General features: G+C 51.0%; 1 protein-coding gene across 1 annotated transcript in view; it reads left to right on the forward strand.

Moving 5' to 3' along the window:
• mta2 (metastasis associated 1 family, member 2) overlaps positions 1-14291 on the forward strand; it is a 72001-nt gene that overhangs the window by 2652 nt on the left and 55058 nt on the right. The gene's annotated exons all lie outside the window — the stretch shown is intronic.

Below are 14291 nucleotides of genomic sequence, written 5' to 3' on the forward strand. Positions count from 1 at the left end.
GTATTTACAGGGGGATCCCCGGGAGTGTGTCAGTATTTACAGGGGGGTCCCCGGGAGTGTGTCAGTATTTGCAGGGGGTCCCCGGGAGTGTGTCAGTATTTACAGGGGGTCCCCGGGAGTGTGTCAGTATTTACAGGGGGTCCCCGGGAGTGTGTCAGTATTTACAGGGGGGTCCCCGGGAGTGTGTCAGTATTTACAGGGGGGTCCCCGGGAGTGTGTCAGTATTTACAGGGGGTCCCCGGGAGTTTGTCAGTATTTACAGGGGGTCCCCGGGAGTGTGTCAGTATTTACAGGGGGTCCCCGGGAGTGTGTCAGTATTTACAGGGGGATCCCCGGGAGTGTGTCAGTATTTACAGGGGGTCCCCGGGAGTGTGTCAGTATTTGCAGGGGGTCCCCGGGAGTGTGTCGGTATTTGCAGGGGGTCCCCGGGAGTGTGTCGGTATTTGCAGGGGGGTCCCTGGGAGTGTGTCTGTATTTGCAGGGGATCCCCGGGAGTGTGTCTGTATTTGCAGGGGATCCCCGGGAGTGTGTCAGTATTTACAGGGGGATCCCCGGGAGTGTGTCAGTATTTACAGGGGGTCCCCGGGAGTGTGTCAGTATTTACAGGGGGGTCCCCGGGAGTGTGTCAGTATTTACAGGGGGTCCCCGGAAGTGTGTCAGTATTTACAGGGGGTCCCCGGGAGTGTGTCAGTATTTACTGGGGGTCCCCGGGAGTGTGTCAATATTTACTGGGGGTCCCCGGGTGTGTGTCAGTATTTACAGGGGGTCCCCGGGAGTGTGTCAGTATTTGCAGGTAGTTTTTGGGATGCTCTAAACACAGAAAAAAATTGAAACCTGTGCTCTGGGGGTTGCTGCACTTTCAGGTAACCTTAAATAAGGCCTTTATTTCCCTCCTTACCCATAATCCATTCTAACATTTCTCAGCAGGTGGGCTTTTAAAAATGAAATAAAATTTCACCCATTGCTGGGGATCGCTGGATGCCTTTCCCGGGCTATCCTTGAGAAATCTTTAGCTCTCTCAATGGCCCTGTCGATAAACCTGCTGATCTGTGTGGAACTGAGCCGCACAAAGCAGGAAGAGCCCGGGTTTGATTCTCCCCCTGCCGTTAGCCGGTCTCAGCCGGGGCAGCGGTGGGGCCACTGCAGTTGGCTGGAGTGTTCCCCCGATAGTTGTACAATCATAGAATGGTACAGCACAGAAGGAGGCCATTCAGCCCGTCGTGCCTGTGCCAGCCCTTTGAAAGAGCTATCCAATTAGTCCCACTCCCCTGCTCTTTCCCCAGAGCCCTGCAAATTTTTTCCATTTCAAGTATTTATCCGATTCCCTTTTGAAAGTTACTATTGGATTTGCTTTCACCGCCCTTTCAGGCAGCGCATTCCAGATCATCACAACTCTCTGCGTTTAAAAAAAAATTCCCCTCATTTCCCCTCTGGTTCTTTTGCCAATTATCTTCAATCTGTGTCCTCTGGTTACCGATCCTTCTACCACTGGAAACAGTTTCTCCTTATTTACTCTATCAAAATCCTTCACAATTTTGAACACCTCTATTAAATTTCCCTTAACCTTCTCCGCTCTAAGGAGAACAATCCCAGCTTCTCCAGTCCCTCCACATAACTGAAGTCCCTCATCCCTGGGACCGTTCTGGTAAATCTCCTCTGCACCCTCTCCAAGGCCCCGACATCCTTCCTAAAGTGCGGTGCCCGGAATTGGACACAATATTCCAGCTGAGGCCTAACCAGTGATTTATAAAGGGTTTAGTATAACTTCCTCTCTAAGTTGTCTCCTACTGGAGTGTGGGTGTTGGGAATAAGATGGGCTCTGGCTGTGTCACCGCCCACGCATGACACTCAGTGTTGACTCTGTCCTGGGTACAAATACTCGAAGGGCCACTTGGGTGGGGAATAGGTGTTGCCTGTGGAACCATGAGTCACTACCTTGAGAAGAGGAAATGATTGTAAAGGGGGGGGGGGGAGGGGAGGGGAGGGGAGGGGGGGAGGGGAGGGGAGGGGAGGGGGGGAGAATGCATGTGTGAGTCTGGAATAAGGAAGCACTTTAATTCCACTTACTGTCTGTGGCTGTAAATGGGGGTAAGGGGTTGCAGGTCTATTCGGGGGGGCAGGGTGTTAAGCCCCCAGCCTCGCTGGCGGCGCTGTGTGGCTGGTTTGATAGGCCAGGTGGGTTTCTGAGTCGGTTTCGTTCTGTGTTTTGGGGGGGGGCGGGCGGCGAGAGGGCTTCCTGTAATTGTGCTTCTGCGCGTGAAATGGTTGCCTAGTTTGTTTAGCGCGCAACAAACAGGGTTAATGTCACCCTGAAGCAAATGCAGGAAATGCAGGACGCATCTAGGCATGTGCACATGTCGCAGTGTGCCTGCGAGTCTGGGTGTGCTGCAGCACCTGTTTCCCGAGGGAGTGACTGTCCCTCTAGGGCCATCCTAACTGAACCCAGCCAGCTGTTGGCCTTCGTTTATGTCTTTTTTTTTTAAATAAAGAAAAGAACCACAGACTCTTTGAGCAGCTTTTGTTGTGTTGTCGGCCCTCAGCTGTTGCTGAGCACTGATCTCGTTAAGTGAAATTTTCTTGGCATTTTTTTGTTTTCTGTTACCTTCCCCCCCCCCCCCCCCCCCCCCCCCATTTTCTCCCCTCCTTTCCTAAAGATTAAGATTCTGATTCTTGCTGGGTCATCCCTCTGCTACCACCTCGCCCGCCGTTCATGTGCGGGCCGATTCAGCGGGCTATTCAACTGTTGAGGGCATCAGAGCTGAGCCTGAGCCTGTATTCATCCACACAGGAGCACTTTCCCGCAGTGGTCATTGGATGATGATCAGGCGTGGCTGGTTCTCTTCCTGTCCTCTTCTGCTGTGTTTCCCCCCCCCCCCCCCAAACCCCCCAAACCCCCCATTAACTCGGGGCAATGAGCCCAGTTGTAGCACCCTTACTGCCCCGCCCAAGATCAGCAAACTCACAAAGACCCAGAATTGAACCTAGGAATGTCCTGCCCCGAATGGCTCAGGCAGTGCATTAACTGAGTTGCTGTGGGGGTGGTGGGTTCTTTTTGTTATTATATGTGTATCATTTTTTTAAAAACCATGTTCGTTCTCTTTCCATATTTCCCCTGTGCCATCCCTCACTGACTTTGCCTTGACATCGTGTGCTGTGCACCACGTCTGGCTGACTTCTCCTAGGCAGCTGCAAATGCTTCTCTGTATCCAACCAAGAGGATGTGAAAGGGAGCAGCCTAGAGGAGCAAAGCTCAGGTTTCCCCATCCTCCTTCATTCAATGCTTCCCTTATGGGATTGCGATCAGCCCCAGCTCAGTGGGTATCTCTCTCTCTCGCCTCTGAGTCAGAAGGTCGTGGGTTCAAGTCCCACTCCAGACACTTCGGCGCATAATCCACGCCGACACTCCGAGGGTCAGTACTGAGGGAGCGCCGCACTGTCGGAGGGTCAGTACTGAGGGAGCGCCGCACTGTCGGAGGGTCAGTACTGAGGGAGCGCTGCACTGTCGGAGGGTCAGTTCAGAGGGAGTGCTGCACTGTCGGAGGGTCAGTACTGAGGGAGTGCTGCACTGTCGGAGGGTCAGTACTGAGGGAGTGCTGCACTGTCGGAGGGTCAGTACTGAGGGAGTGCTGCACTGTCGGAGGGTCAGTACAGAGGGAGTGCTGCACTGTCGGAGGGTCAGTACAGAGGGAGTGCTGCACTGTCGGAGGGTCAGTACAGAGGGAGTGCTGCACTGTCGGAGGGTCAGTACAGAGGGAGCGCTGCACTGTCGGAGGGTCAGTACTGAGGGAGCGCTGCACTGTCGGAGGGTCAGTACTGAGGGAGCGCTGCACTGTCGGAGGGTCAGTACAGAGGGAGCGCCGCACTGTCGGAGGGTCAGTACTGAGGGAGCGCCGCACTGTCGGAGGGTCAGTACTGAGGGAGCGCCGCACTGTCGGAGGGTCAGTACTGAGGGAGCGCCGCACTGTCGGAGGGTCAGTACTGAGGGAGCGCCGCACTGTCGGAGGGTCAGTACTGAGGGAGCGCCGCACTGTGGGAGGGTCAGTACTGAGGGAGCGCCGCACTGTCGGAGGGTCAGTACTGAGGGAGCGCCGCACTGTTGGAGGGTCAGTACTGAGGGAGCGCCGCACTGTCGGAGGGTCAGTACTGAGGGAGCGCCGCACTGTGGGAGGGTCAGTACTGAGGGAGCGCCGCACTGTGGGAGGGTCAGGACTGAGGGAGCGCCGCACTGTGGGAGGGTCAGGACTGAGGGAGCGCCGCACTGTCGGAGGGTCAGGACTGAGGGAGCGCCGCACTGTCGGAGGGTCAGTACTGAGGGAGCGCCGCACTGTGGGAGGGTCAGTACTGAGGGAGCGCCGCACTGTGGGAGGGTCAGTACTGAGGGAGCGCCGCACTGTGGGAGGGTCAGTACTGAGGGAGCGCCGCACTGTCGGAGGGTCAGGACTGAGGGAGCGCCGCACTGTCGGAGGGTCAGGACTGAGGGAGCGCCGCACTGTCGGAGGGTCAGTACTGAGGGAGCGCCGCACTGTCGGAGGGTCAGTACGGAGGGAGTGCCGCACTGTCGGAGGGTCAGTACTGAGGGAGTGCCGCACTGTCGGAGGGTCAGTACTGAGGGAGTGCCGCACTGTCGGAGGGTCAGTACTGAGGGAGTGCCGCACTGTCGGAGGGTCAGGACTGAGGGAGTGCCGCACTGTCGGAGGGTCAGTACTGAGGGAGTGCCGCACTGTCGGAGGGTCAGTACTGAGGGAGTGCCGCACTGTCGGAGGGTCAGTACTGAGGGAGTGCCGCACTGTCGGAGGGTCAGTACTGAGGGAGTGCCGCACTGTCGGAGGGTCAGTACTGAGGGAGTGCCGCACTGTCGGAGGGTCAGTACTGAGGGAGTGCCGCACTGTCGGAGGGTCGGTACTGAGGGAGTGCCGCACTGTCGGAGGGTCGGTACTGAGGGAGTGCCGCACTGTCGGAGGGTCGGTGCTGAGGGAGCGCCGCACTGTCGGAGGGTCGGTGCTGAGGGAACGCTGCACTGTCGGAGGTGTCATTTTTCGAATGAGACGTTGAACCGAGGGCCCGTCCGTCCCCTCAGGTGGATGTAAAAGATCCCACGGCCACTATTGGAAGAAGAGCAGGGGGAGTTCTCCCCGGTGTCCTGGGCCAATATTTATCCTTCAATCAACGTCATTAAAACAGATGATCTGGTCATTATCACGTTGCTGTTTGTGGGATCTTGCTGTGCGCAAATTGGCTGCCGCGTTTCCTGCATTACAACAGTGACTGCACTTCAAAAGTACTTCATTGGCTGTAAAGTGCTTTGGGACGTCCTGAGGTTGTGAATGGTGCTGTATCAATACAAGTTCGTCTTTATGTGAAAGCGAGCAGCCTGGAGGAGCAAAGCTCATAGTTCCCCCTCCTTCATTTGGTGTTTCCCTTATGGGTTTGTTAACAGTGTGGAGGCTCAAGATCACAGATGTGACGTCAGTGCAACAAACGTAGCTTCCAGCAACTCCCAAGCATCGCCTTGGCTCAGTGGTACCACTCTCGCCTTGGAGTCAGAAGGTGGGTTCGAGCCCCAGAGACTTGAGCACGTAATCCTGGCCGATGCTACAGCGCAGTATGGTGGGAGTGCTGCACTGTTGTAGGTGCCATCTTTTCAGATGAGACGTTAAAACAAGGCCCCATCTGCTTGCTTAGTCGACTTTAAAAGTTCCCGTGGTACTATTCAAAGAGCAGAGCATTCTCCTCAGTCCTGGCCAACGTACATCCGGCAAAAAGCTTTTAGTCACCTGTCCTCATGTCCCCTTCTTTGGCTCGGCGTCAATTTCTTTTGTTTGATCACGCTCCTGTGAAGCGCCTTGGGACGTTTTACCACGTTAGAGGCGCTATATAAATGCAAGTTGTTGGATTGGACACTTCCTCTTTCCCATCCAGTAAAGATTGTTCCTTGCTTAAAAAGAGTAGAAGTTACACAAGGGCTCGTGGGGCTGGGGGTAATACATTCGGTATGGATTGAAGATTGGCTAATGGATAGAAAACAGAGAGTACAGTTAAAAGGGTCATTTTCTATGGTTGGCAGGCTGTAGCTAGTGGGGTGCCGCAGGGATCGGTGCTTGGGCCTCGGCTATTTACAATCGATATTAACGGCTTAGATTAAGGGACCGCGTCTAAAGTATCCAAGTTTGCTGACGATACAAAGCTAGGTGGGAAAGTAAGGTGTGAGGAGGACACAAGGAGTCTGCAAAGAGATATAGTCGGGTTAAGTGAGTGGGCAAGAAGGTGGCAGATGGAGTATAATGTGGGGAAATGTGAGGTTATTCACTTTGGTAGGAAGAGTAGAAAAACAGAATATTTTTAAATGGTGAGAAACTATTAAACATTGGCGTTCAGAGAGATTTGGGCGTCCTCGTACAAGAAGTTAGGAAGGATTAGCAATTAGGAAGGCAAATAGTATGTTGGCCTTTATTGCAGGGGGTTTGGAGTTCAAGAGTAAGGAAGTCTTACTACAATTATACAGGGCTTTGGTGAGACCACACCTGGAGTACTGTGTACAGTTTTGGTTTCCTTATCTAAGGAAGGATATACTTGCCTTAGAGGCGGTGCAACAAAGGTTCATTGGATTGATTCCTGAGGTGAGAGGGTTGTCCTATGAGGAGAGATTGAGTGGAATGGGCCTATAACTGTCTGGAGTTTAGAAGAATGAGAGGTGATCTCATTGAAACATATAAGATTATGAAGGAGCTTGACAGGGTAGGAACATAGGAACAGGAGTAGGCCATTCAGCCCTTCGTGCCTGCTCCGCCATTTGATAAGATCATGGCTGATCTGTGATCTAACTCCATATACCTGCCTTTGGCCCATATCCCTTAATACCTTTGGTTGCCAAAAAGCGATCTAAGATTTAAATTTAGCAATTGAGCTAGTATCAATTGCCGTTTGCGGAAGAGAGTTCCAAACTTCTACAACCCTTTGTGTGTAGAAATGTTTTCTAATCTCGCTCCTGAAAGGTCTGGCTCTAATTTTTAGACTGTGCCCCCTACTCCTAAAATCCCCAACCAGCAGAAATAGTTTCTCTCTATCCACCCTATCCGTTCCCCTTAATATCTTATAAACTTCGATCAGATCACCCCTTAACCTTCGAAACTCCAGAGAATACAACCCCAATTTGTGTAATCTCTCCTCGTAACTTAACCCTTGAAGTCCGGGTATCATTCTAGTAAACCTACGCTGCACTCCCTCCAAGGCCAATATGTCCTTCCGAAGGTGCGGTGCCCAGAACTGCTCACAGTACTCCAGGTGCGGTCTAACCAGGGTTTTGTATAGCTGCAGCATAACTTCTGCCCCCTTGTACTCCAGTCCTCTAGATATAAAGGCCAGCATTCCATTAGCCTTCTTGATTATTTTCTGCACCTGTTGATGACACTTCAATGATCTATGTACCTGAACCCCTAAGTCCCTTTGGACATCCACTGTTTTTAACTTTTTACCATTTAGAAAGTACCCTGTTCTATCCTTTTTTGATCCAAAGTGGATGACCTCACATTTGTCTACATTGAATTCCATTTGCCACAGTTTTGCCCATTCACCTAATCTATCAATATCGCTTTGTAGATGCTGAGAGGTTGTTTCCCCTGGCTGGAGAGTCTAGAACTGGAGGGCGTAGTCTCAGGATAAGGGGTCGGCCAATAAAGACTGAGATAAGAAATTTCTTCATTCAGAGGGTTGTGAATCTTTGGAATTCTCTACCCCAGAGGGCTGTGGATGCTGAGTCGTTGAATATATTCAAGATGTGGAGATGCCGGTGATGGACTGGGGTTGACAATTGTAAACAATTTTACAACACCAAGTTATAGTCCAGCAATTTTATTTTAAATTCACAAGCTTTCGGAGGCTTCCTCCTTCGTCAGGTGAACGATGTGAAAATGAAATCCTCGAGATGAAATCGCATTTATAATTCACAGAACAATGCTTGGTGAGTACAGACAGTTTTTTCAACTGCCCGTTGCCAAGGCAATCAGTGTGCAGACAGACAGGTGTTACCTGCCAGGTCTCACAGAATATACAAATCACCAAAAAAAAACAACAAACAAAAAAAAAACAGAGATAGAGAGGTAGAAACATAGAAAAGACAGCAACTGACCCGTTATATTAAAAACAGATAACATTTGTTCGCTGGTGGGGTAACGTGTAGCGTGACATGAACCCAAGATCCCGGTTGAGGCCGTCCTCATGGGTGCGGAACTTGGCTATCAATTTCTGCTCGACGATTTTGCGTTGTCGTGTGTCTCGAAGGCCGCCTTGGAGTACGCTTACCCGAAGGTCGGTGGATGAATGTCCATGACTGCTGAAGTGTTCCCCGACTGGGAGGGAACCCTCCTGTTTGGCGATTGTTGCGCGGTGTCCGTTCATCCGTTGTCGCAGCGTCTGCATGGTCTCGCCAATGTACCATGCTCTGGGGCATCCTTTCCTGCAACGTATGAGGTAGACAACGTTGGCCGAGTCACAGGAGTATGAACCATGCACCTGGTGGGTGGTGTCCTCTCGTGTGATGGTGGTATCTGTGTCGATGATCTGGCATGTCTTGCAGAGGTTACCGTGGCAGGGTTGTGTGGTGTCGTGGACGCTGTTCTCTTGAAAGCTAGGTAATTTGCTGCGAACGATGGTCTGTTTGAGGTTGGGTGGCTGTTTAAAGGCGAGTAGTGGAGGTGTGGGGATGGCCATAGCGAGGTGTTTGTCCTCATTGATGACATGTTGAAGGCTGCGGAGAACATGGCGTAGTTTCTCCGCTCCGGGGAAGTACTGGACGACAAAGGGTACTCTGTTGGTTGCGTCCCGTGTTAGTCTCCTGAGGAGGTCTATGCGATTTTTTGCTGTGGCCCGTCGGAACTGTCGATCGATGAGTCGAGCGTCATATCCCGTTCTTACTAGGGCGTCTTTCAGCGTCTGTAGGTGTCCATCGCGTTCCTCCTCGTCTGAGCAGACCCTGTGTATTCGCAGGGCCTGTCCATAGGGGATGGCCTCTTTGACGTGGTTAGGGTGGAAGCTGGAAAAGTGGAGCATCGTGAGGTTGTCCGTGGGCTTGCGGTAGAGTGAGGTGCTGAGGTGCCCGTCTTTGATGGAGATTCGTGTGTCCAAGAAAGAAACTGATTCTGAGGAGTAGTCCATGGTGAGCTTGATGGTGGAATGGAACTTGTTGATGTTATCGTGTAGTCTCTTTAGTGATTCCTTGCCGTGGGTCCATAGAAAGAAAATGTCGTCGATGTATCTGGTGTATAGTGTTGGTTGGAGGTCTTGTGCAGTGAAGAAGTCCTGCTCGAACTTGTGCATGAAAATGTTGGCGTATTTGGGTGCGAATTTGGTCCCCATGGCTGTTCCGTGTGTTTGGGTAAAGAACTGGTTATCGAAGGTGAAGACATTGTGATCCAGGATGAAGCGGATGAGTTGTAGGATGGCTTCCGGAGATTGGCTGTTGTTGGTGTTGAGTATTGATGCTGTCGCAGCGATGCCGTCATCGCTGCGACAGCATCAATACTCAACACCAACAACAGCCAATCTCCGGAAGCCATCCTACAACTCATCCGCTTCATCCTGGATCACAATGTCTTCACCTTCGATAACCAGTTCTTTACCCAAACACACGGAACAGCCATGGGGACCAAATTCGCACCCCAATACGCCAACATTTTCATGCACAAGTTCGAGCAGGACTTCTTCACTGCACAAGACCTCCAACCAACACTATACGCCAGATACATCGACGACATTTTCTTTCTATGGACCCACGGCAAGGAATCACTAAAGAGACTACACGATAACATCAACAAGTTCCATCCCACCATCAAGCTCACCATGGACTACTCCTCAGAATCAGTTTCTTTCTTGGACACACGAATCTCCATCAAAGACGGGCACCTCAGCACCTCACTCTACCGCAAGCCCACGGACTACCTCACGATGCTCCACTTTTCCAGCTTCCACCCTAACCACGTCAAAGAGGCCATCCCCTATGGACAGGCCCTGCGAATACACAGGGTCTGCTCAGACGAGGAGGAACGCGATGGACACCGACAGACGCTGAAAGACGCCCTAGTAAGAACGGGATATGACGCTCGACTCATCGATCGACAGTTCCGACGGGCCACAGCAAAAAATCGCATAGACCTCCTCAGGAGACTAACACGGGACGCAACCAACAGAGTACCCTTTGTCGTCCAGTACTTCCCCGGAGCGGAGAAACTACGCCATGTTCTCCGCAGCCTTCAACATGTCATCAATGAGGACAAACACCTCGCTATGGCCATCCCCACACCTCCACTACTCGCCTTTAAACAGCCACCCAACCTCAAACAGACCATCGTTCGCAGCAAATTACCTAGCTTTCAAGAGAACAGCGTCCACGACACCACACAACCCTGCCACGGTAACCTCTGCAAGACATGCCAGATCATCGACACAGATACCACCATCACACGAGAGGACACCACCCACCAGGTGCATGGTTCATACTCCTGTGACTCGGCCAACGTTGTCTACCTCATACGTTGCAGGAAAGGATGCCCCAGAGCATGGTACATTGGCGAGACCATGCAGACGCTGCGACAACGGATGAACGGACACCGCGCAACAATCGCCAAACAGGAGGGTTCCCTCCCAGTCGGGGAACACTTCAGCAGTCATGGACATTCATCCACCGACCTTCGGGTAAGCATACTCCAAGGCGGCCTTCGAGACACACGACAACGCAAAATCGTCGAGCAGAAATTGATAGCCAAGTTCCGCACCCATGAGGACGGCCTCAACCGGGATCTTGGGTTCATGTCACGCTACACGTTACCCCACCAGCGAACAAATGTTATCTGTTTTTAATATAACGGGTCAGTTGCTGTCTTTTCTATGTTTCTACCTCTCTATCTCTTTTTTTTTTGTTTTTTTTTGGTGATTTGTATATTCTGTGAGACCTGGCAGGTAACACCTGTCTGTCTGCACACTGATTGCCTTGGCAACGGGCAGTTGAAAAAACTGTCTGTACTCACCAAGCATTGTTCTGTGAATTATAAATGCGATTTCATCTCGAGGATTTCATTTTCACATCGTTCACCTGACGAAGGAGGAAGCCTCCGAAAGCTTGTGAATTTAAAATAAAATTGCTGGAATATATTCAAGGCTGAGATGGATAGATTTTTGAACTCTAGGGGAATCAAGGAATATGGGGATCGGGCGGGAAAGTGGAGTTGAGGTTGAAGATCAGCCATGATCTGATTGAACGGCGGAGCAGGCTCGAGGGGCCGAATGGCCTACTCCTGCTCCTATTTCTTATGTTCTTATGTGTGCGGATTCTGGGCCTCTGGCAGGCCCAGCCTGTCGCTGTTTGCTCGGTCAGGATGTGTAAAAGTGGTTCCCGGATGACTCACCTTCCCAGCTTATTTATCCTCCTTACTCATTGCCTCTGGAAAAATGCCTTGGTCCGAGAGAACCTGGCTCAGAGGAGAAATTCCCTTGTGGAGAATCACTGGGTGAACTCTCAATGTGGGAATGCCTAGATTGAGAATTCTGTTGATTTTCTTCAGTCCTATCCAAAAAAGGGAGATTCCTTGCAGGGATACAGTTACATTAGCCGCTAGGCATGCCTCACCGGTCTTTGACGTGTCAGCACGATATTTGACCGTGGAAGGGGGAACGCAGCCGAACTTCATCCTGTTCTTTCCCGATGGCCACGTACTTCCTTTGTTAAATTATTTTCTTCCTTTCTTGGGCCTCCCCGTGTTACACATCTTCCCAGTCTAAGTGTCATAGAATCATACAGCACAAAAGGAGGCCATTCAGCCCTTCGCGCCTGTGCTGGCTTTTTGAAAGAGCTATCCAACTAGTCCCAATCCCCTGCTCTTTCCCCATAGCCCTGTAAATTTTCCCTTCTTGAGTATTCATCCAGTTCCCTTTTGAAAGTTATTATTGAATCTGCTTCCACCGCCCTTTCAGGCAGTGAATTCCAGATCATAACAACTAGCTGCGTAAAAAAAACATTCTCCCCATCTCCCCATCTGGTTCTTTTGCCAATTATCTTACATCTGTGTCCTCTGGTTACCGACCCTCCTGTCACTGGAAACAGTTTCTCCTTATCTACTCGATCAAAACCCCTCATGATTTTGAACACCTCTATTAAATCTCTCCTTAAACTTCTCTGCTCTAAGGAGAACAATCCCAGCTTCTCCAGTCTCTCCATGTAACTGAAGTCCCTCATCCCTGATTTCATTCTACATTGCACCATGTTAACATTTTACATTCATGTGAGCTGATCTTCCATGGTGTTGTTCAGGGGTAACTTGGAGCATGGCGAGCGGGATTAGCTGCTTAACCTGCCTTGTCCCTTTAAGGCCACTGCTCAGGTACTCTGGGGAAGTGGTCCAAATGGGCCCTGATGTCAATTAGAGGCTAATTATAGTTGGAAGTTTCTCTCGGTTGACAGCTACTTGGCTGCTCGTCTCACCGTGTCAGCAACCCTTCAAGGTCAAAAATTAACCCAGCAGGAAATAACTGGGTTTCTTTCTCTTTTTTTGTTTCTTGTTAAAGGATTGTTCAATTGTGAATTGGTGTTTCATACAAGGCTGACAGACATTTTTATATAAATAGAGGGACGGATAGGTGGATGGGGACGGATGGAAGGTGGATAGGTAAATGGATAGATAGAATGCAGGAGAGGTGTCCAAGCTATGGCCAATGGGGCACAATCGGCCCACAATCTCTTACAATCCGGCTCTCAAAACCCCAGCAGTTCAGTCCTGTTCGCGTTCATATTTCTTACTGGCTGCTTTGTCCTGTGGACTTTGTGGGCCTGGAGTTACGAAAGGAGCCCCCCTCGGTGCTCCTACCTCACTGGGGTGGATTAAACCCTAAACTGGATCACCAGGATCTGTCCGCATCAGCAGCTTGAGATATCTGAAAGTGATTGGAAATGTGGCCTGTGTGACGCACTTAAATGACCAAAAAGTTTGGATGCTCCTGATATACAGTATACCAACTGTGGTGTAGTTTCCTCCCTAATCCCCTCCATCTCTCCACCTCCCCCTCCTCTTTTCAGAACACAATTAAAACCCATCTCTTTGACCAACCTTTTTGGCCAGCCCTCCTCCTTTTGCCGAGTACCTGTTTTCCTCATGCCGTGGCTCAGTGGGGCAGCACTCTCGCCTCTGAGTCGGAGGGTTTGTGAGGTCAAGTCCCATTCCAGAGACTTGAGCCCATAATCCAGGCCGACACTCCCAGTGCCGGTACTGAGGGTGTGCTGCACTGTCGGAGGGGCTGTCTTTCGGATGAGACGTTAAACGGAGGCCCCGTCTGCCCTCTTGGGTGGGACGTGAATGATCCCATGGCCACTATTGGAAGAAGAGCAGGAGAGTTCTCCCCTGATCTATTTATTTACCATGTTGCTGTTTGTGGGATCTTGCTGTGCCTAAATTGGCTGCCGCGTTTCCTGCATTACAACAGTGACCACACTTCAAAATACTTCATTGGTTGTAAAGCGCTTTGGGACATCCTGAGGTCTTGGAAGGCGCTGTATATAATGCAAGTTCGTTCGTTCTTTTTCTTTCCCTGAAAAGGCTTGGGATTTTTTTTTCTACATTAAACCTGCTGTGCAAGATGTAATACTGTTTACAGTCAGTGTGCCAGCCTTGCAGTGTGAGTTATCTTCCAAATGATCCCAAGATTCTGGGAGACGGAGGTAGTGTTGGGGTGGACATTCACCGAGTCACTGTCCAAAACATTTCACTCATGCCATCGTAGCTTTATGACTGCATAAACTCGGGTGGGGTGGAGTGGGGTGTGTCACTCTTGTGTGGTTGCCTAAGAATTACAGACATGCTGGCAATAGGCCTGAAAAGGGGGCCAGTTTACATTTTTCCCTTTCCAGTAGGACGAGCCTTGCGTTTGCTCACTTCCTGCTCCTCTGCCAGACAGCATGCCTGAAGGGGACAGATCAGCCTCAACGTGGGTCAGGGCACTGGAGCACCAGCGTGCTGTGGGCCACACAGTCGCCATGTGTGCTGTTTCTGACGACCGACCGAGCTCAGCGATGAATTAATTGTGAAAGTGTGTTAATACAGCCATGGCTCAGTGGGTAATACACTCGCCTCTGAGTCAGAGGGTCATGGGTTCAAGCCCCATTCCAGAGACTTGAGCACATAATCTAGACTGACACTCCCAGTGCCAGTACTGAGGGAGTGCTGTTGTTATAAATTAGATAGCCAGGTGGTGAACGAGAGAATACTAGAGCCTAGTCTTCAGTTGCTGTCGGAGGTGCCGTCTTTCGGATG

This window comes from Heptranchias perlo, chromosome 43, assembly GCF_035084215.1.
Source record: "Heptranchias perlo isolate sHepPer1 chromosome 43, sHepPer1.hap1, whole genome shotgun sequence".
Classification (NCBI taxonomy): Eukaryota; Metazoa; Chordata; class Chondrichthyes; order Hexanchiformes; family Hexanchidae; genus Heptranchias; species Heptranchias perlo.